Below are 23,553 nucleotides of genomic sequence, written 5' to 3' on the forward strand. Positions count from 1 at the left end.
GTGCGTCCCAGCGATCCCACATGTATCCCCTATCCTGTGGATAGAGGATGCATGTCTTTTGTAGGAACAACCCCTTCAGTGGCGTCGCACCGTAGCAGCCATAGCGGCTGCTAGCGGAGCCTCCGGCCATGGGGGGGATAAATCTGTCTATTTATCTCGTATCTCTATCTATCTATCTATCTATCTATCTATCTATCTATCTATCTATCTATCTATCTATCTATCTATCTATCTATCTATCTAAGAAACACAAAAGTTTGAACAGCACATTCCAACAAAATGAAACAAAACAAAACGTGTATAGAGGTGCAAGAACGCCTGTGACTGCAAATTTACATAGCACACAAGAAAATGGCGACAGCACACTGCGAACACTAATGCCACCTAAGCCACTAAATATAAATAAATATGCATTACTGCTAAATCTACTTACAATAGGGAGGTTCTTAGCGCACATTTTGATCAAATTGTGTGAGCTCACCTGCCACGACAAGGCGACCTCTATGAGGTGGGAACCTACGCTGCACATACAGCCAGAACTGGGACTAAACCTACATGTTCTTGGGGATCCATGCGATACTTTATGTGGTCCTCATCTGACAGCCATTTGCACTAACTTAGGGACTTTGGGACTTATCTGGACACCTGGATGATTTAACTTATCACCGAGATTGTTCTGTAGTACCCATACAGAGATGCACCCACTTCACTTAATGGTGGGGTGTATACATCCTCAATCCCTCCTCCTCTCTTCCCTTTCGGTAGTGTGCATACCTCTGCATTTGCATACCACAGCTGGGTTCGCATGGTACTTGGTGCCCACATGAGCTGACACGCCGCCTCTCGCATCACTGTGGGAGATGGTCTGTCTGCTACCCCATAATTGGCTATCTTGGACCTTCAATTGTTTCTTCAGTCGCCACCGTTCACACGGTGCGTTTTCATTGCGGGTCTCCCGCCTGTAATGGAGTTACTCACAGAGTAATCCTCCAGAGACATTCTCTCCCTACCACCGCATATCCCACAGTCCTACCTTGTGGTCGTTTCAAACGTGTGAATATATGGAATAGTTTAGACATCGCTTCGTACCAATTCCAAAATGGCTATGACAGCTTCTCAAGCGCTCATTGCGCATATGCTGAATGATGCCTATTACTTATTCCCTCCTCTTCCTACTGCGTTGCTGGCACCCTCTTTCAATATGGCCGCTATGAGCCTCCGATTTGCACTGCGCATGCGCGGACATGCGCAGTAGCAGTTAGTTGTAATTAGGGCCACAGACTTGCTGATTTACATTGATAGGAAGCCACTCATCATGGGACCGACATCAGCTGGATCCACACAGATTTTTCACCTTATCTATGAACAATACACTGATGTTGTGCATTTACAATTGAACACAATTAACTATGTTTTTAAGTATACTGTACATTGGTTTGTGTATATGCACATTATACTGTAACCTAAGTACGCAAAAGTCACTTCACTTAACCCCTTAACCTTCAAATGTTGTTTAGTACCACTAGTATCACCCATTATACTTGAGTATACTTTATTGACCAATCTTGTACTGTTTGTCACATATGTCCTATATATACCTCCACATGTACTTGTGAACACATGCTTGAGAAAGGCTCTAGGATATTGAGCCGAAACATTGAATTTGGGCTAATAAAGCTCCTTCTTTTTTGAACACCAACTACTGGATTTGCTGCCTATTTTGTGTTTCCCTATCTATCTATCTATCTATCTATCTATCTATCTATCTATCTATCTATCTATCTATCTATCTATCTATCTATCTATCTTTCTAGCTCATATATATTGATATATAGTATAGTTAAAGAATGGGGCTATACGACGACTTTGGCCACGACACAGGTCCCATAGACCTGTGTTAATAGATAGATAGATAGATAGATAGATAGATAGATAGAAGAATACAGATAGATAGATTTGAAAAAATAAAAATGTTTTATTATTACTATTACTGTTCTCCCTCACCTGGCAGCCTGCCAGGAGAGGGAGAAGTTATAGTAGGTCTGTGGGGGGCATGAGAGGGTGGTGCGAGGGGGGCCCATGAGAGGGGGGAGGGGAGGGGTGCCATCAATCGGGCAGGCCCCTAATGGCAGTACCAGTAGTACTGCCCTGATGGTGGTCCTGGGTTCATTAACAGGGGTATGCCGATAAATATCCCCCATTGTGTCCAATGCATGTGACTGACACACTATTGCTTGATGTTTAGCTCTTGTTTAACCCTCACCATTTACCTTCCACCTCTAGCTTTGGAGAGTAAAGCTCATTAGGAGACTAAAATATCTCTTGTGGGCACAGTAATGAGCCTTTGTGCCTTTCAATTTTTGCACTTGAAATTAGTTAATGGGTTTTAAAATAGGAGTACTGCAATTTCCTGGACTGTGAAGTAAAAGTTTAGAATAAGAATGCATTTTTAGTATTTGGTAAATGTACAAGAAAATTATATATACACAGTCAAGTCACAATATTATGACCACCAGCTAATATCCAGAGTAACTGCCGTGTACAGCTCAGACAGCAGCTAGAGGGGCTGGGAGGGACTCAATAAGGTGCTGGTAGTTTGTCTCAGGTATCTGGAGCCATACTGACTGCAGTGCATCCCATGTTTGCTGGAGGGTACATGGAGGAGGATCCATAGAGCGAATAAGATGATCGAGGTGGTCCAACATGTGCTCAATTGGGTTCAAGTCTGGCAAATTAGGGGGCCGGGGAAGTACTTGGAAGTCTTGGGCGGGCTGTTCCAACAACTGTCGGACATTTCTAGCCATGTGACATGTCGCGTTGTCTTGCTGGAAGATTCCATCTGCCCCAGGGAAGACAAACAGCATGTATGGGTGGATGTAATCTGCAACGATGGATTCATACCCAAATCGGTTCAGAGTGCCTTCCACATGGAAGAATGGTGTTTGTTCTGTGATGTTTCTCGCCTGACATGCCAACGTCCATCCTGTCGATGAAGCAGAAAATGTGACTCATCAGAGAAGGCAACCCTTTGCCAATCATCGGTGGTCCACATACGATACTGCCGTGCAGTTTTTGCCCCTTTTTTAAGCCTTTATTTCTGATGCACCTTAGTTAACATGAAAGCAGTGACCACCCGTTTGCTTCGGAGCCCCATACACTGTAGGGTTCGCTAAACTGGTGTTTTAGGCAAACGTCTTGTAGCCGCCTGGTTGATTTTCACGGTGAGCCGACGTTCACCTCCCACATCAATGGAATGTGGTGCTCCGCAGTTTCCACGTCGGTTATTCCTAATGGTGCCATTTGTCCACTCGCGATACACTTTCACCACATCAGCACGTGAACTGTGCTGTTTGAGAAATTCTGTCTCCCTTGGCCCGAAAGTCAATAATCATCCCATTTTGCAACTCTGATAACCCGTTTACCCATGGCAACAACGAGTGATATGTGTTCAGACAGCCTATCGCACACCTTATATACCCACCAAGCCAGCCCACATCACATCACTTCCTTCATGGGCTACGTGCTGCCGATGTCAAAAGTAGGAGGTGGTCATAATAATGTGACTCGACTGTGTATATCATTACAGTATTATTAACAAAATGGTGCCTTTTAGCAGCCAGAGTATTCCAATAAAACATCAGGGAGCTGGAGGAAATTCCTTGTCAGTCCGTCATCAGTCTGCTAGTTCTTAGGCCCAGTTCACACAGTTTTTTTATGCTGATTTTGATGAGGAAACCGCGTCGCAATCAACGGCAAAAAATTATTTCAATAAGAGGCGGAGGCGTTTTTTTTGCGCGACGGTTTTTAGCCACTCGTGGTAAAAAAAAAGCGGCATGCTCTTTCTTGCCGCAGCTCCGCCTCTGACCTCCCATTGAAATCAATGGGAGGCAGAGAAAGCGTTTCTCGCTGTGTTTTTTTGCCCGTGGCGCTCATTGGCCGCAGGCAAAAATGCAGCGAAAATCGCGGCAAGAATGTGCATTCATATTTTTCTGCCTGCAAAAGAACTCTGTGTGAACAGGGCCTTATACTACAGCATGTAATATTTGCCCCATTCAAACACTATATGCCTCCACACAAATCTGTAGTCTGTTGACATATATGCTAGGCAGTGGGGGGAAATTTGAAATAAAGTAACAGTCTGACTACTAAAGTGAGCAACAGACAGTTTAAGTATTATGTTGGAAAGATTGATATTTATAAATTTTCTCATACTTTTATTAAATCTAATAAGAAAATCATGTAAAATTAGGACCCATATGATCATCTGGTATGTTAGATTTCAACCCATGACCTTAGTTAATCAGTGTGTCAGTGCATTGCTTTTTTTTTATGCATTCAGTACAACAACATGAGAGCATAATAGCAGAGGTAGACTGTGTTACTTTTGATGCATTTAATTGCCACAATCAATGATACATTTGGATATTATTGGAAACACTTTGATGCTATCTAAAACCCAGGGGAACAATGCTTCTATTTCTATCCTCCTGCATTGACTAATATTTACTGTCGGGACTGGTTCTAATTATACACAGCCTTTAAAGGGTAACTAAACGTTCAACAAACTTCTGGCATATCATAGTGACATGTCAGAAGTTTTGATTTGAGGGGATCCGAGCACTGAGACCCCCACCAATCGCTAAAATGAAGCTGGAGAAGTGCTCGTGTGAGTGCTTAGCCGCTTCATTAGGCTGGGTTCACACGACCTATTTTCAGACGTGAATGAGGCGTATTATGCCTCGTTTTACGTCTGAAAATAGGGCTACAATACGTCGGCAAACATCTGCCCATTCATTTGAATGGGTTTGCCGACTTACTGTGCAGACGACCTGTCATTTACGCGTCGTTGTTTGACAGCTGTCAAACGACGACACGTAAAAATACAGCCTCGGCAAAAGAAGTGCAGGACACTTCTTTCAGACGTAATTTGAGCCATTCTTCATTGAACTCAATGAAGCACAGCTCAAAATTTACGGCTGTCAGAGAAGCCTCGCAAAATGCGAGGAGGAGCATTTACGTCTGAAACGAGGCAGCTGTTTTCTCCTGAAAACAGTCTGTCATTTCAGACGTAAAAGCCTTCTACCGTGTGCACATACCCTTACTGTTCGGCTTTTTCCGGAACGCTGATGTAGCGGAGTACGAGCCCACACACTTTCTATTGAGTATGTACACCGCTTCATTGATTTCCGGAAAAAGCCAAACAGAAACTAAGCGGCTGAGCGCTCACACGATCACTTCTGCAGCTTCATCTTAGCGATTGGTGGGGGTCTCAGTACTCGTACCCTCACCAGTAAAAAAATATAACATGCCACTATGACATGTCAGAAGTTTGTTGAACGTTTAGTTACCCTTTAACCCCTTAACGACCGCCCACCATCTTTTGACGTCAGGCGGTGCAGGTACTCAGTCGGTGGTGCAGGTACTGTAGTAGAGGGGGTTTAACGGCACCCTGGTGACATCTGCACTAAAAACCGGCTGTAAGTAACAGGTCCGGTTCTTAGTGCAGCCATCAGGACCTGCCGATTTCGTCGTAACAGCATGTGACCGCTGTGACAGCCAATCACAGCGGTCACATGCTGTTACTGCGTACAGAGCCACCGGGAGTGTCTAAATGACAGCTCCTGCTCTAAGAACGAGCTGTTGCTAGCAGCTCTGTTCTTAGAGCAGTGATCAGGAGCCAATAGTATTGGTTCCTGATCTTTTTTGATCACTATGAGATCCAATCATAGTGATCACTACTGTAAAATAAAAGTAAAAACATGTATCTGTTTCTCCTCACTGTTCTAGCTGTGGAGAGAAACAGATACAAGTGTGTCAGTGTCCCCACACAAAATCACTTGTTCCTCACACACAGTTTATTAAAAAAAAACAATTTTTTTTCAGTATTTTATAGTATATAGTATATACATATATATATACATATAAATATATTTACTGTATATACTAAGAATCGTACTATAAACTACTTTCTTTTTAGGGTACGCTGTTAGACGGCGTGTACGCTGTTAGGCCTCATGCACACGACCGTAGCCGTGTGCACGGCCGTGATTTTCGGGTCGGCCGGCTGCGGACTGTCAGCCGCAGGCCGCCCGCAAATCGCGGGACATGCACATGGCCGCCACCATTGTTTTCAATGAGCCCGGACCGCAGAACAGGGCCGTAATAAGACATGCCCGTTCTTTCTGCGGTCCGGGCTCCCGGGCCGTGCAAGGACCGCAAAAACTACGGTCGTGTGCATGGCCCCATAGAAAAGAATGGGGCCGAAATTCTCCCGTGGATTTTCGGGGGAATTGCGGCCGCAAAAACACGTACGTGTGCATGGGGCCTTAGACGGCGTAGGGTGCTGTTCTGGGCTTGGGTTTACGGTTTGTGTTAGGCGTAGGGTTTAGGTTTAGGTTTGAAAAAAAAAAAAACTTAAAAAAAACAATAAAAAAAAAAGTTTAATTCTTTTAGTGTTCTTAGTTGATTAGGCTTCATGCACACGACCGTGCTCGATCCTGCACTTCTTTTGACGAGGCTGTATTTTTACGCGTCGTCGTTTGACAGCTGTCAAACGACGACGCGTAAATGACAGGTTGTCTGCACAGTAAGTCGGCAAACCCATTCAAATGAATGGGCAGATGTTTGCCGACGTATTGTAGCCCTATTTTCAGAAGTAAAATGAGGCATAATACGCCTCGTTTACGTCTGAAAATAGGTCGTGTGAACCCAGCCTTACTTGAAAGCGACAGCGAAAGTGTCGCTTCAAGGGATTCTATGGATATGAGACCCAGCACCAGTGATATGGGAGACGGCGCAGTTGCCACAACGTCCGTTCAAAGTGCAGCCCCTGAAATTGCACAACCTCACCAAACCGATTTAGTGTGGGAACCCACGAGTTTATTTTCTCCCACCATAAATGACTTTATTGCTACTCCTGGCATAAGTCCCAATGTCAGTAATTTTTCACCACTAAATTATTTTAATATTTTTATTACGGACCAAGTTTTGGAACATTTTGTGCAGAAAACAAATTTGTATGCCAGGCAGTACATTGCCAATAAGCCTTCGTCACCTAATGCCAGGTTGTGGAATCCCACAAATTTCAAAGGGCGTCTCTCATTCCGTCAATTCATACCCTCAAAAAGTGCAAAATACGGGGTAAAGATCTACAAGTTATGTGAAAGCACTACTGGCTACACATGTGCATTTAAGATCTACGAGGGTAAAGACAGTGAATTTAATCCACCAGGGTGCCCTCCAAATATTGGTACCACTGGTAAGATTGTGTGGGATTTAATTGGCCCTTTCCTACACAAGGGGTATCATGTATACACGGACAGTTTTTATACCAGTGTGCCATTGTTTAGCACCCTTCATTGTGCCAACACCGGAGCCTGTGGCACAATACGCAGGAATCGCAAAGTTTTCCCACGTCAACTTGTGGATAAAAAACTACAAAAGGGGGAGTCATGCACTTTTCAAATTGAGAAGATGCTGGCTTTAAAATTTCATGACCGCAAGGACGTCTACATGATCAGCACTGTCCATTCAAATGCAACAGCAACTATTAGAGAACGTGGGGCCTCTGCAGATAGACAAAAGCCTGTGTGTGTCATCGGCTAGTACAAATTCAGGTTGCGATGCAGAACGCATTTGTCCTGTACAAAAAATCAGCGGGCAGAGCGACATTCTTTGAATTTCAGGAGAAAGTGATTGAAGATCTCCTATTTCAATCTGCAGACCAGAGAGTAGTCCATGAGTCAGAGGATGTACACCGACTTGTTGAAAAACATTTTTTACACCCCATCCCTTCAACATCTAACCAAAAATACCCCAAAAAACGGTGTCGGGTCTGCAGCAAACGAGGACAGCGAAGTGAGACACGATATTATTGTTCCGCTTGTCCTTCCAACCCTGGTCTATGCATAAGTCCCTGTTTTGTCCTTATCAATACACTATGGGCTTTATTACAGTTTTGTTCGGGTTTTTGGTGGACCTCTTACACCCGACAATACTTCTAGAAATAGCGACATTAATTTGGGGAGTAGTGGTCCTTTACTGTATCTATACATACGGTGTCGGACACTGCCCCTTTATATATTCTACAGGTGATTGGTTGTTTTGTGCACATGGCGGTTCCTACCTTGCCGGGCAGGGGCTTGTTATGGTGTACCGCGTCACTTGGCACATTCGTCCCTTATATAGGGATTGATGGAGCTAAAGAGACGTTGTATGACCAGTCACTTTGAATAATAAAGTCATTACAGCCCTACAAATTTTCTTTCATCCTGTGAACATGCTCTAGTTTTCATCATAGCTGGATACATTCTTCCTCCTTTTTTTTTGATATATTGCCTTTTTCCGCCAACAGTTTAATACATTTTCCCACTCTAACTTACTATATATCAGAGCGGGTTGATATACATAATGTCTATGGACTGACATGATTTCAGGACAGCTGCTTTCTTAGCACGACATAGTCATAGGGTGTAGAAACTGTTAGGGACATATATTTCTCAATCTAGAAAAGTAGAATCCTCCCATTTTCAAAGCAAAATGTGTGTCCTGAAAGCCTCCGGGTGCTCCCTTCCTTTTGTGTCCTGCCGTGTGTCCAGGAAACACATTAGGGCCACAATGGGGATATTTTTGAACACAGGAGAAACAGGGTGATACATTTTCTGGTGCATTTCCTTATTCTCATGTCCTCTGTACAAGAAATCTGACCTTAAAATGACACATTTGTGAAAAAAAGTGAAATAAAATTTTCTTTCCACCTGCTTTGCATTAATTCCTGCGAAAACTGTGGGGTCAAAATACTTAGTACACACCTAGATGAATACCTTAAGCGGTCTAGTTTTCAAAATGGGGTCATTTATGGGGAGTTTCTATCTTTTTGGCAGCTCAGTGCCTCTATAAATGTGTAATGGGACCTGAAACATTTTCAAGCAAAATGTGTGTCCTGAAAGTCTTCGGGTGCTACCTCCCTTTCGGGCCCTGCCGTGTGTCCAGGCAACGCATTAGGGTCACAATGGGGGCATTTTTGAAAACAGGAGAAACAGGGTGATAGATTTTGGGGGGTGTTTCTTCATTCTCATGGTCGCTTTACAAAGAAATCGGTCTTCAAAGTGATACTTTTATATAAAAAGTGTTTTGTTTTTTTATTTCACCTGCTATGCATTCAATTTAGCAAAAAACTGTAGGGTCAAAATACTCACTACAGCCCTAGATAAATACCTTAAGGGGTCTAGTTTTCTAAATGGGGTCGTTTATGGGGAGTTTCTATCGTTCTGGCAGTTCAAAACCTCTCCAAATGTACAGTGGGGCCTAAAACATTTTCAAGCAAAAATGAGACCTGAATGCCTCCGGTTGCTCCCTTCCTTTCGGGCCCTGCCGTGTGTCCAGGCAACGCATTAGGGTCACAATGTGGGCATTTTTGAAAACAGGAGAAACAGGGTGATAGATTTTGGGGTGCATTTCTTCATTCCCATGGTCGCTTTACAAATAAATCGGTCTTCAAAGTGATACTTTTATGAAAAAAGTGAAATTATATTTTTTTACGCCTGCTTTGCATGAATTCTTACAAAAAAACTGTGCTGTCAAAATACTTACAACACCCCTTAATAAATACCTTAAGGGGTGTAGTTTTCAAAATGGTGTCACTTGTGGGGGTTTCCACCATTCTGACACCTATGAGCCTCTGAAAACCTGGCTTGGTGCAGGAAAACAAAATGTACTTCAAAATTTATAAAATCATTACTAAACTTGTAAGTCTTCTAAATTGCTCTAAAAGTGCTGCCAAAATAGAGTAAAGCGATGGAAATATATATTTAATAAAAAAAATTGTACAGTATGTATGTACATATGTGACATATTGCAGTTAAAAATAGGGAAAAATGATAATTTTTACAAAATTTCTTCAATTTTTCTATTTTTTCATTAATTTCCGCAAATCGTATCAGTCTACTTTTACCACTAAAATAAAGTACAACATGTGACGAAAAAACAATGTCAGAATTACTTGGATATTCAAAACTTTCACAGAGTTATTCTCTGATAAAGTCAGACATACCAGATTTAACAAATATGGCTTGGTCATTAAGGTCTTTTCAGGCCCGGTCATTAAGGCGGAATTCACACGACAGGGATTCCCGGCCGGGTGCCGGCCGTTCATAAATCGGCTGGCACCCGGCTGCATTAGGAATAATAGACCCCTAATGGGGCTATTCACACGACCGATTTTTTGACGGCCGGGAAAACCGCCCGTCAAAAATAGGACATGCTCTATTTTCAGCCGGGTGCCCGGCCGCCCGGCTCCCATAGAAGTCTATGGGGCCGGGTAATACACGGCCATCACCGGAATGTGTTCCGAGTGATGGCCGGGTCTACCGTCGCTCGCGCACTCTCTCTCCTCCTCCTCACAGTGCAGAGTGCATGTGAGGAGGAGGATCTTTTATTGCTCGCTGTAGGAGTCGGAATCCCCAATCCCCGGCTGGGGATTGGGGATTCCGCTACAGGAGAAGTGAGTGACTACACTGTTCATATATGGACACAGCGAAGTCACGCACTTCTGCAGCGGAATCCCCGACTCTATGGCCGGGGATGCCGCTACAGGAGAAGTGAGTGACTACACTGTCCATATATGGACACAGCGAAGTCACTCACTTCTGCAGCGGAATCCCCGACTCTATGGCCGGGGATTCCACTACAGGAGAAGTGAGTGACTACACTGTCCATATATGGACACAGCGAAGTCACTCACTTCTGCAGCGGAATCCCCGACTCTATGGCCGGGGATTCCGCTACAGGAGAAGTGAGTGACTACACTGTCCATATATGGACACAGCGAAGTCACGCACTTCTGCAGCGGAATCCCCGACTCTATGGCCGGGGATGCCGCTACAGGAGAAGTGAGTGACTACACTGTCCATATATGGACACAGCGAAGTCACTCACTTCTGCAGCGGAATCCCCGACTCTATGGCCGGGGATTCCGCTACAGGAGAAGTGAGTGACTACACTGTCCATATATGGACACAGCGAAGTCACTCACTTCTGCAGCGGAATCCCCGACTCTATGGCCGGGGATTCCGCTTCAGGAGAAGTGAGTGACTACACTGTCCATATATGGACACAGCGAAGTCACTCACTTCTGCAGCGAAATCCCCGACTCTATGGCCGGGGATTCCACTACAGGAGAAGTGAGTGACTACACTGTCCATATATGGACACAGCGAAGTCACTCACTTCTGCAGCGGAATCCCCGACTCTATGGCCGGGGATTCCGCTACAGGAGAAGTGAGTGACTACACTGTCCATATATGGACACAGCGAAGTCACTCACTTCTGCAGCAAAATCCCCGACTCTATGGCCGGGGATTCCGCTACAGGAGAAGTGAGTGACTACACTGTCCATATATGGACACAGTGACGTCACTCACTTCTGAAGCGGAATTCCCGACCTGTGGCAGGGAATTCCACTTCAGGAGAAGTCAGTGGCTACACTGTCCATATATGGACATTGAAGTCAGTGACTTCTCCTGGAAGGGGGGGGGGATGGGTGCAACCTACAGGGGACTGTGTGGCATCACCTACAGGGGGCAGGGTGGCATCACCTACAGGGGGCAGGGTGGCATCACCTACAGGGGGCAGGGTGGGTGGCATCACCTACAGGGGGCAGGGTGGGTGGCATCGCCTACAGGAGGCTGGGTGGGTGGCATCGCCTACAGGGGGCAGGGTGGGTGGCATCGCCTACAGGGGGCAGGGTGGCATCGCCTACAGGGGGCTGTGTGGCATCGCCTACAGGTGGCTGTGTGGCATCGCCTACAGGTGGCTGTGTGGCATCGCCTACAGGGGGCTGTGTGGCATCGCCTACAGGGGGCTGTGTGGCATCGCCTACAGGGGGCTGTGTGGCATCGCCTACAGGGGGCTTGGTGGCATCACCTACAGGGGACTTGGTCGCATCACCTACAGGGGACTTGGTGGCATTACCTACAGGGGACTTGATGGCATTACCTACAGGGGGCTGGGTGGCATTACCTGCAGGGGACAGGGTGGCATCGCCTGCAGGGGGCTGTGTGGCATCGCCTGCAGGGGGCTGTGTGGCATCACCTACAGGGGGCTGGGTGGCATTACCTACCAGGGGGGCTGTGGCATTATCTACAAAGGGCTAAATTCATCCGATTTTAAAACGGACAGGGAAAAAAACGGATGCAAATCGGGTCCAAATCGGCCGGTAAAAACGGCAACTCGGCCCGGAACGGAATCGGAACGGATGCAAAACGGATGCAAACCGGCTGGGAAAATCGGCCAAAAACGGCCGATTTTCCCGGCCGACACTCGGACCCTGTCATGTGAATGAGGCCTAAGGCCTCTTTCACACGACAGTGAAAAACGGCCATGTGATGGCCGTCCTTTTAACGGCTTTCACATGGCCGTTTTCAGAACAATGATATTCTATGGGTGCATTCACATGGCCGTTTTTTTAACGGCCCGTGAATAATGGCCGTCAAAAAATAGGACATGTCCTATTTTTGGCCGTTTTAACGGCCTGACGGCCCCAATAGAAGTCAATGGATCAGTTTTTAACGGCTGTCAATACATGTAACAACCGTTAAAAACGGATCTGTTACATGGGGATTGGCAAGGGAACTACTAGTTCCCTTGCTGGCTATCGTTGGCATACTCACGTTTGCGGCGCTTCTTCAGGTGTGGTCACTCGTCTGTGGTCACTCGGGTTTGAAGGCGCCTCGATGACGTCATCGCCCCGTCGCGCTGCCTTGCCAGATCCCATGCAGACGAGTGACCATACCTGAAGAAGAGGAGAGACGGCGCTGCTCTCGTAAGTATGTTGCATGATCTATAGGCAGGCTGGTGTGGCATCTACAGGGAGGCTGGTTTGGCATCTACAGGGAGGCTGGTGTGGCATCTACAGGGAGGCTGGTGTGGCATCTACAGGGAGGCTGGTGTGGCATCTACAGGCAGGCTGGTGTGGCATCTACAGGCTGGGTGGTGTGGCATCTACAGGCAGGCTGGTGTGGCATCTACAGGCAGGTTGGTGTGGCATCTACAGGGAGGCTGGTGTGGCATCTACAGGGAGGCTGGTGTGGCATCTACAGGGAGGCTGGTGTGGCATCTACAGGCAGGCTGGTGTGGCATCTACAGGCTGGGTGGTGTGGCATCTACAGGCAGGCTGGTGTGGCATCTACAGGCAGGTTGGTGTGGCATCTACAGGGAGGCTGGTGTGGCATCTACAGGGAGGCTGGTGTGGCATCTACAGGGAGGCTGGTGTGGCATCTACAGGGAGGCTGGTGTGGCATCTACAGGGAGGCTGGTGTGGCATCTACAGGGAGGCTGGTGTGGCATCTACAGGGAGGCTGGTGTGGCATCTACAAGGAGGCTGGTGTGGCATCTACAAGGAGGCTGGTGTGGCATCTACAGGGAGGCTGGTGTGGCACGATCTACAGGGAGGCTGGTGTGGCACGATCTACAGGGAGGCTGGTGTGGCACGATCTACAGGGAGGCTGGTGTGGCAGGATCTACAGGGAGGCTGGTGTGGCACGATCTACAGGGAGGCTGGTGTGGCATCTACAAGGAGGCTGGTGTGGCATCTACAAGGAGGCTGGTGTGGCATCTACAAGGAGGCTGGTGTGGCATCTACAGGGAGGCTGGTGTGGCACGATCTACAGGGAGGCTGGTGTGGCACGATCTACAGGGAGGCTGGTGTGGCACGATCTACAGGGAGGCTGGTGTGGCACGATCTACAGGGAGGCTGGTGTGGCACGATCTACAGGGAGGCTGGTGTGGCACGATCTACAGGGAGGCTGGTGTGGCACGATCTACAGGGAGGCTGGTGTGGCACGATCTACAGGGAGGCTGGTGTGGCACGATCTACATGGAGGCTGGTGTGGCATCATCTACAGGGAGGTGTGTGGCATATACAAGGAGGCGTGTGGCATCATCTATAGGGAGGCGTGTGGCATCATCTACAGGGAGGCGTGTGGCATCATATACAGGGAGGCGTGTGGCATCATATACAGGGAGGCGTGTAGCATCTACAGGGAGGTGTGTGGCATATACAAGGAGGCGTGTGGCATCATCTATAGGGAGGCGTGTGGCATCATCTACAGGGAGGCGTGTGGCATCATATACAGGGAGGTGTGTGGCATCATATACAGGGAGGCGTGTGGCATCATCTACAGGGAGGCGTATGGCATCATCTACAGGGAGGTGTGTGGCATCATATACAGGGGGCGTGTGGCATCATCTACAGGGAGGCTGTAAATAGTGTCTAGGTGAACATGTGACCTTCCTTTGGTTGTTTTCAGGGGGTTGGGACAAAAAAAGCCTGACCAATGAAATTCAGCAGTTTTTTTAACGGCCATGAAAAACTGATGCAAAATGGATGTCAAACGGCCATTAAAAACGGACAGACGACTTCCGGTTCCGGCGCTGGGGATGCAGGACGCGAGTGACTGAGCTCCCGCTCCCTTCCAGCCTGTAAGCTCGCAATAGTCGCTACGGCGACGATAATCAGCGGGGAAGTCACCAGCCTTGCACACAGCAACATCATCGGTGGTGCCTGTATGGACAGGTACCTCCTCAGAAGCGCGCAGAAGCCAGCCATGGAGGAATCAGCCGCGGCCGTGGTAAAGGGAGGTAAGATGGCGGCGCTTCCCGCCACTGCGACCCTGCTATACACACAGGAAGATGAGCTGCAGCACCATCAGTCCCAGCTTTCAAGCCCGGCAGAGCATGTACTGTCCGCTCTTCCAGTAGCCATTGACTATGTAACCCTGGCCCGTGAAGTAGCCAAACAGATAGCGCCAGACCTGCAAAAGGCGCTGGAAAAAACGGTGCAAGATTCTCTAAACCGCGTGCATGCGGAGCTGGCACAAGTCACTATCAGAGCTGATGAGTTAGAACAGCGTATGACGCTGTTGGAGGATGAAAATGAACGCCTGCAATCCAAACTCAAAGGGGTGCTGTCTGTTACTGCGCAGTTGGGAGACAAGGTGGAGGATCTGGAGAACCGCTCCAGGAGGAGCAACCTGCGACTGGTGGGGCTGAAAGAAGCGGTGATATCTGCTGATTTGCAGCGAGTGTGTGAGAGGACATTGCCGGAAGCCTTAGGTCTCCCCCGTCCCTGCCGGGTGGAGAGGGCGCATAGAGTGGGGCCGGACCCCAGAAACCTCCCAGCAACAGCTGACCATAATTCACATCGTCCCAGACAAGTGATCTTCAAACTGTTGGATTACAATGACAAGGTGGCACTCATGAAAGCTTTCCGCAGCAGATCGCGTCCTTTGGAAATACTGGGCATGAAAGTGCTACTATTTGAGGATTTCTCGGCGGAGGTTGCAAAACGAAGGCGGGCTTTCAGCAAGATCTGCACCGCGCTGTTCCAAGCGAGAATACGCTTTAGCCTGCAGTACCCAGCCACCCTGCGGGTGTTTCAAGAGAACGGGCGGAACAAGGTTTTCACCACTCCACAGGAAGCGGAGGACGCACTTGCGGAGCTTTGTGGGAACAGATCACAGCAAGAGGAGCGTCACAGTCCAGTACATAGTCCGCAACGCAAGTCAAGAGAAGACAAAAGGCACCGGCTAAATAGGGAGCGTACCTGGGCAGAAGCCTTAATGCCCACACCTGGAAGATCCCGGGGGGGTCGAGCCGGAAATAGAGGGGACTCTCCGAAGCCGCAGAGGCGAACACGGGACCGCACCCGATCCACGTCTCCTGATTGACGGACGAAGTCCTTTTTGGCGCATTTTATTTAAGCTGTTGTGATGATGATTTTGTGGACGCTGTAGACCAATTGCAGATTCCGACCAGATACAGATAAGTTTACAGATAATCTGAAAGTTATTGAGGGGGATATTTTGCAGTCTTAAACAGCACTATGTACCGGTCAATAGTTGACCTATTGTTACAATGTTACAATGTTATCAAGGTTGAAGTATATGCATTCTGATATTTCCCTGCTTTTTCAATGCAAGATATTTGTGAGGGAGTTAGATCAGGATCTGAGATTGTCCCTGGTGGGCGGGATTGAACGGGAGTTATACAATGCCTCCCCCACGCAAGGGATTAGTGTTATCTGTTACAATGACAGACTGAGGGACATTGTGGTAGGAGATAGGGGGCACGGAGGTAGGGAAACCTTGAAGCGAAGCAAGGTTCATAGGGAAATGTGAGGATGCAATCCTAACGGACTCTAGGCTGTTAAAGTAATGATAAGGGAAGGTACATAAGGGTGCGCAGGTGACAAAGAGGTACTGAGGGGGCAAGGGCAGGTGTTACTTCCTCATGGAAGGAGCCATATAGGCAGGCTGGGGGGGAGGGGGAGGGAGGGGCGCGTTCTGGCATAACAGAAAAAAGTGAAGTCACATACACCAGTGGGTATTAAGGGAATGCTAACCCTTGCCGCAGGTGATTTTATGATTTTATTAGGTAAGGGATGGTTGGCATTGTTGGTTCTGGCTTACAAGCCAGGGTTTGGTTATGATGTTAATGTTAATGTTTGTACATGGCTCTTGGGAAAAGACGGATCTGACTCCCTGGACTCCACACGACTTTTAGGCACTTTAGCTCATCTTAAACACGGTCCAATAACATGAAAATAGTTTCTTGGAACGTTAAAGGGCTGAGATCCCCACAGAAACGGACCAAACTTTTAAGGCACATGAAACGATTGCATCCTGATGTGGCCCTATTGCAGGAAACTCACCTAACCGAGCCGGAGTTTAAGTATTTGCAAAAGTTCTGGGTGGGTCAGGTTTTTGGCTCGTCGGCAAGGGAGGGTAAGGCGGGAGTTATAATTCTGGTACATAAAAACTTTGCGTTTACGCTGGTGTCCCAGGAACGGGATGACGAGGGCCGTTGGATCCATCTAGTGATGGAGCATGCAGGGGAAACCATCAGTATTTATAATGTGTATGGCCCAAATACGGTTAACACTGGTTTTTTCGGTCACTTGGAAACCCAACTCCAGCAGGATCGCACTAGGTTTTTGATTTTAGGGGGAGACCTTAACACTGTAAGGTCTTCAAAGGAGGATAGGAGCGCAGGGACTAGTTCGCAGAGAAATAGAGATAAGATCTTGCCCGACTTTTTAAGACACACGGCCCTAATAGATGCGTGGAGGAGTCTACACCCAGATGCGCGGGAATATACACATTTCTCTCATGTTCATCAGTCATGGTCGCGTATTGATTATTTGTTAGTTAGTGACGCAATGTCGCGACGTTTACGTGAAGCGACAATTGAAGATTTAGTTATTTCGGACCATGCTCCGGTTACCATTACATTGGCTGACACAGTAGCTAGAGGAACGGATTTTATCTGGAGGTTTCCCGCTTTTCTTGCAAAGGATGAGGGCTTTACACAGAAGCTTAAGGGGTGGTGGATGGAATTCGATGGGGATAATGTAGCGCATCGCTCGGAACCGTCATTGTATTGGCGTACAGCCAAGGCGGTAATAAGAGGGAAAATCATGCAGTATATGTCTAATCTTAAACGTAGGACGACCGAAGGATACAAGGCAGCGAGCGACAGATTACGGCGTGCGTACACAGCATTCCTACATTCGCCATCAATGCTATTGGGGGAGGAATGGAAGGAAACCAAGCGACAGTTTGATCAATGGTTAGACAAAAGAGAGAGTATTTACCGGTCCCAATTTGATGCTGATTTAATGCGTTTCGGCAATAAGGCGGGCAAATTATTAGCGCGGTTAGCAAAGGGGAGGTATGCACCGTCACACATTTCAACACTTAAAGAATCAAACGGAACTCCTACCTCGGACCCAAAAAAAATCAATACCATATTAAGTAAATATTACCAAGCCCTTTACTCAGAAACACCCATAGATCTCCAAAAAGGGAGGGCATTTTTGGAGAAGGTGAAGTTGCCAGGGCTTACCCAGGAGCAGAATGGTCATTTGAGCGCGGAGATTACACTAGAGGAAGTTTGGAGCGCCATTAAAACATTATCTAACGGAAAGGCCCCGGGTCCGGATGGATTCACAGGGGAGTTTTTCAAATCTCTGAGAGAAGAAATCAGCCCTACCTTGGTGGCATATTATAATACTTTACTAGGAACGGGAGCTCTACCAGCAGAGGCCAAGGTAGCGCATATAAAGGTGCTACCCAAGAAGGGGAAGAATCCTCTTGACCCGGGGTCGTACCGCCCCATCTCGCTGATAGATCAAGATCAGAAATTGCTCACAAAAATTTTGGCCAATCGACTGGCTATGTATCTACCCATACTGGTGGGAAAATCTCAGGTAGGCTTTGTAAAGGGCAGGGCTGCAGTGACAAATTTACGTAAGGTATTGACGGTGCTAGAAACAGTCAGGCACGATCCCCAGCCAGGTACCAGGCCGGCACTTCTAGCGCTAGACGCAGAGAAAGCCTTTGATAACATACAATGGGAATGGCTGGGGATGGTGCTAGACAAAATGAACATTCAGGGAGATTTCCGGGTCTTCCTGAAGGGAGTCTACAATAGCCCGCAAGCACGTGTTCACTCCTCGGGGTTCCTATCAGATCCCTTCCAATTACATAAAGGAACACGGCAGGGTTGCCCCTTGTCGCCCCTGCTATTCAATCTAGCACTGGAACCTATGGCCAGATTCTTGGAGGAATCGGATATGTTCAGAGGCATTCAAGTGGGATCTTGTGCAGTGAAATTAGCCCTGTTCGCTGATGATGTCATACTTTTTATGTCAAACCCTCAGGAGCATTTAGGGAAGGTTTTTCAATTTTTGAAGGAATTTGGGCAGTGCTCGGGATACAAAGTCAATATAGCTAAGAGCGAACTGCTGGAGTTGGGCAGGCCATTGCCAAAGACCTTTTGGCAATCCTTGGGTTGCGGGATATCACCGGTGGAACACTGCATTACCTATCTGGGTATCAAAATAGGGAGGGTACCAGACACTCTGTATGGCCTAAATTATCCCCCGTTAATTAAAAAAATACAAGCGGAACTCACTAGATGGGGCCAATTGCCGTTGTCCCTCTTGGGAAGATGTCATCTGATCAAGATGGTTAGTTTTCCTAGATTGCTATACCCCTTTCAAACGCTACCTCTCTTATTGAAGCATGTGGATGTCTCGAAATTGACGGCTTCATTCACTAAATTTATATGGGCAGGAAAAAGGCCGCGCATAGCACTCACCAAGTTCATGATGGGCAAACAAGAAGGGGGTGTGAACTTTCCGAATGTCAGGGGTTATAACGTGGTCTGTCTTATGCGTCATGTAGTAGATTGGCTTCATGAAACAAGTAATTATTCCAATTTAGATCTGGAAGGGGAGTATGCCTCACCTTGGAACCTGAAAGCTTTGTTACATTGTAGAATCGCTTCTCTTCCGTGCCGTCTCAAAACCTCCATTGTATTGAGAGATACAGTTCTAGCTTGGAAAGTGGTACGTAAGCAGTTTGGGTTACCCCACCTGTTATCGAAGTATATGCCGTTGAGCGGCCACCCGGAGTTTTTACCGGGAATGGACAAGGGGGACGGAATTGCCTCATGGGGGAGGGTAGGCATTGGTAGCGCAGGGGATCTCATGCATACAGAGGAAAAGAGGTGGTTAACTGGGGAGGAAATCACCGCTAAACTCAGACCCATAGTAGATAGAGTCAATTTTTTGCAAGTACTTCAGGTACGAACATTTTGTACCTCCAGGCTCAGGGATTTGAGTAAGGAAGCTACTACGCACACTCTGGATGAGGTCATAGGTCCAACAACTGGGCGGGCGACCATTTCAGGAATGTATAGAGCATTGAGAGAGGGTTTTGTTCGTCCGCAATTAAGGATTAGTTTTAAAAGCTGGGAACGGTGGACTCAGGATCCAGATATAGGAGAGACCATACTGGGAGGTTGGGAGACGGTACGGAAGAGTGTGATAAATGAGAGCTGGAGGGAAACCTATTTCAAGTTGATGCATGCAGCTATATATGGTTTTAATATCTTGCCCTCACAATCTTTCCCTGATCGCATTACAAGTTGTCCCAAGTGCAATACACCACTGACGAATTTGTGGCATGGAGTGTGGGGGTGTGTACACACGAAACGATTTTGGGGGATGGTACAGAAATATATTAAGGACCATTGGAAAACGAATCTCCCAATGACGCCTCAAGCGCTACTATTCCATCAAGCGCGGCCGCCGGAGGAAGAGGGTGCTCGAGGAGTAAGATCACCTCCCGTGTTGGTGCACACGATTCTACTGGTAGCTTTGAGATGCCTCCTGAGTCACTGGTTAGAGGCAGACACGCCGGGGTTAGAAATGATTGTGTCACGGCTGAAACAGTTATTGGTTCTTGAGAGGGTGGAGGTGGAAAGGCGGAAGGAAACGGGAACCAAGAAGCTATTTGATAAGTGGCAAGTATTTATAGAAACGCAATGTACAACAGCCGAAATAGCGGAAATTGTTAGGCCTTTCCAGTACACAAAGTGGTACTGCACGCAGCTCTTGGCAGGCGGTTTAGGGAGGATGCAACTGTGAGCCAGCTGGGGGAGAAAGGATGAGTGGAAACTCATTGATGATCTAGGTGGTGTTGGAGTTGGGGGAGTCATGTTTGTTTGGTCCATCTGAAGATCGACAATTATGCCATGTTTCTATGTTGGTGTGTTTATATGTTATGTTGAATCTAAATCAAAAGTTAATCCCATGACAGTTGAGTGCTGCGCACTCATGATGTAACTCTTACGTGAAATGTTTGTAAGAAAATGTGAAAACTGACAATAAAAAGGATATTTAAAAAAAAAAAAAACGGACAGACGGACTTGAAATGGATGAAAATTTAGAGACACACTGATGCAAAATGGCCATGAAAAACTGACAGTTGATCAGTTTTAAATGGACATTTTTTTTCACTGTCGTGTGAATAAGGCCTAAGGGGTTAAGAAACAGAAAGTTCATCTGTCTTCAAGATGTAAGTGTGTTTTGATCATGCTGCAAAATCACTCAAAACTGTACCTCTTTTTTGCTGCACTATGGGAGAAGTCAGCAATAGTGTGAATTGCCGCTACATCTGTGTCGACGATTCACAGTGAGCCAGTAGAAATGAGGGGGAAGCAGTGCTCTTCCGAGCTCTGCACCGCCTTAAAAACTACTGATTGGCGGGGGTCCCGGGAGTCGGACACCGAGCGATCAGCAACCACAGCTAGAAGTAGCGCAGGGCTTATTGTCCTGCACCCAGGAAACGCAGAGGAGGAGGAATTTAAGTAAGTGTGTGTGTGTGTGTGTGTGTGTGTGTGGTCTCATTTTTTTAACTCTGATTTAATTTAGGAGGTCTTGTCTGGGTTCTGATTTTATTTATGGGTCTGGTCTGGGGTTTGATTGGTTTAGGGGGTCGGGTCTGGTCTGGGGTCTGAATTTATTTAGGGGTCTGATCTGGGGTCTGAGTAATTCTGAGGTCTGAATTAAAGAGGCTCTGTCACCAGATTTTGCAACCCCTATCTGCTATTGCAGCAGATAGGCGCTGCAATGTAGATTACAGTAACGTTTTTATTTTTAAAAAACGAGCATTTTTGGCCAAGTTATGACCATTTTTGTAGTTATGCAAATGAGGCTTGCAAAAGTCCAAGTGGGTGTGTTTAAAAGTAAAAGTCCAAGTGGGCGTGTATTATGTGCGTACATCGGGGCGTTTTTAATACTTTCACTAGCTGGGCGCTCTGATGAGAAGTAACATCCTCTTCTCTTCAGAACGCCCAGCTTGTGACAGTGCAGATCTGTGACGTCACTCACAGGTCCTGCATCGTGACGGCCACATCGGCACCAGAGGCTACAGTTGATTCTGCAGCAGCATCAGCGTTTGCAGGTAAGTCGATCTTACCTGCAAACGCTGATGCTGCTGCAGAATCAACTGTAGCCTCTGCTGCCGATGTGGCCGTCACGATGCAGGACCTGTGAGTGACGTCACAGATCTGCACTGTCAGAAGCTGGGCGTTCTGAAGAGAAGAGGATGTTACTTCTCTTCACAGCGCCCAGCTAGTAAAAGTATTAAAAACGCCCCGATGTACGCACCTAATACACGCCCACTTGGACTTTTACTTTTAAACACACCCACTTGGACTTTTGCAAGCCTCATTTGCATAATTACAAAAATGGTCATAACTTGGCCAAAAATGCTCGTTTTTTAAAAATAAAAACGTTACTGTAATCTACATTGCAGCGCCGATCTGCTGCAATAGCAGATAGGGGTTGCAAAATCTGGTGACAGAGCCTCTTTAAGTTAGGTGTTAGGTGTGGGGTCTGAATTTATTTAAGGGTCCGGTGTTGGGTCTGAATTCATTATGGGGTCTGGTGTGGGGTCTAAATTAATTTACAGATCTGGAGTGGGGTCTAAATTAATTTAGAGGTCTGGTGTGGGCAGGGGCGTTGCGAGGGTCTTAAAAGATATGGGGCACAAGCCCCAAGACATATAGTTACCACCACATTTTTTTATTTTTTTTTACCTATACTGTATATCAGAGATAGCATATCTATAACACTAAAAGGCTCCTCTAGCTACACCGCTGGATAGAATTGGATGCATGGCCCCAGCAGACAGTATCACAGATGATAGACTTAGGGCTCATTCAGACGAGCGTGAATCTCATCCGTGTGATGTACATTGAAATAACGCACAGCACACTGACCCATTGATTTTAATGGGGCTATTCACACATAAGTGAGTTTTCACTGCATGTCCTATATTAGTGCATTTTCCCGCACCTAGTCGCCTGTTGAAGTCAATGGGTGCGTGAAAAGCTGCTGACCGCGTTTCACACATCAATTACATTGAAAAAAAAAAAAAGTGCTTGCAAGTGCGTGAAAAACACATGCCACACGCAAAGCACACTGATGCAAAACGCAACGCAAACGACCAGATTTCCACGCGTTATTTACACGAGTAAATCTGTCACGCTCGTGTGAATGTAGCCTTAGATACATGGCCCCAGTAGTAAGTATCCTTGTACTAACCCTCACTGGCAAATTTGGCATTTCTGAGGCCATTTCTGGGACCCCAAGCAAAGTTATGTCTCGGGGCTCTAATCAAATACATCTGGAGATTGTTCCCCATACAATGCTCCTGTATGGTTCCACCCACAGTCCCCCTGCCATACATCTGCCTTGTAGACAGTGCCATGCAGTCCCCTGTAGGTAGTCCCCTTGTGGTAGGCTTAGATACATGGTCTAACAGACAGTATCACACATAGGCACTATATCTAAGTCTACCACATGTGTTACTAATGTTTTTTTTTTTGTGTTTGTGTTTTTTTACAGCTTCGGTTGTTGGACTACGTCAGATTTGAGGACTACTTCAATGACAGTGTTTTTTATTCTCAATAAAATGGTTAATGAGGATTGTGTGGTGGGTTTTTTATTTCAATAAAAAAATTTTTTTTATGTTCTTGTATTTTTTTAAACTTTATTTCTACTGCCTTAATAATAGCTGCTGGCTTATTGACAGCGTCCATTTCTAAGGCGGGGCTTAGTGTTAGCCGGTGCAGAGGCTAACACTAACCCCCATTATTACCCCGGTACCCATCGTCACCAGGGGTGCCGGTAGGAGCTGGGTA

This window comes from Rhinoderma darwinii, chromosome 4 (assembly GCF_050947455.1).
Source record: "Rhinoderma darwinii isolate aRhiDar2 chromosome 4, aRhiDar2.hap1, whole genome shotgun sequence".
NCBI classification, from domain to species: Eukaryota; Metazoa; Chordata; class Amphibia; order Anura; family Rhinodermatidae; genus Rhinoderma; species Rhinoderma darwinii.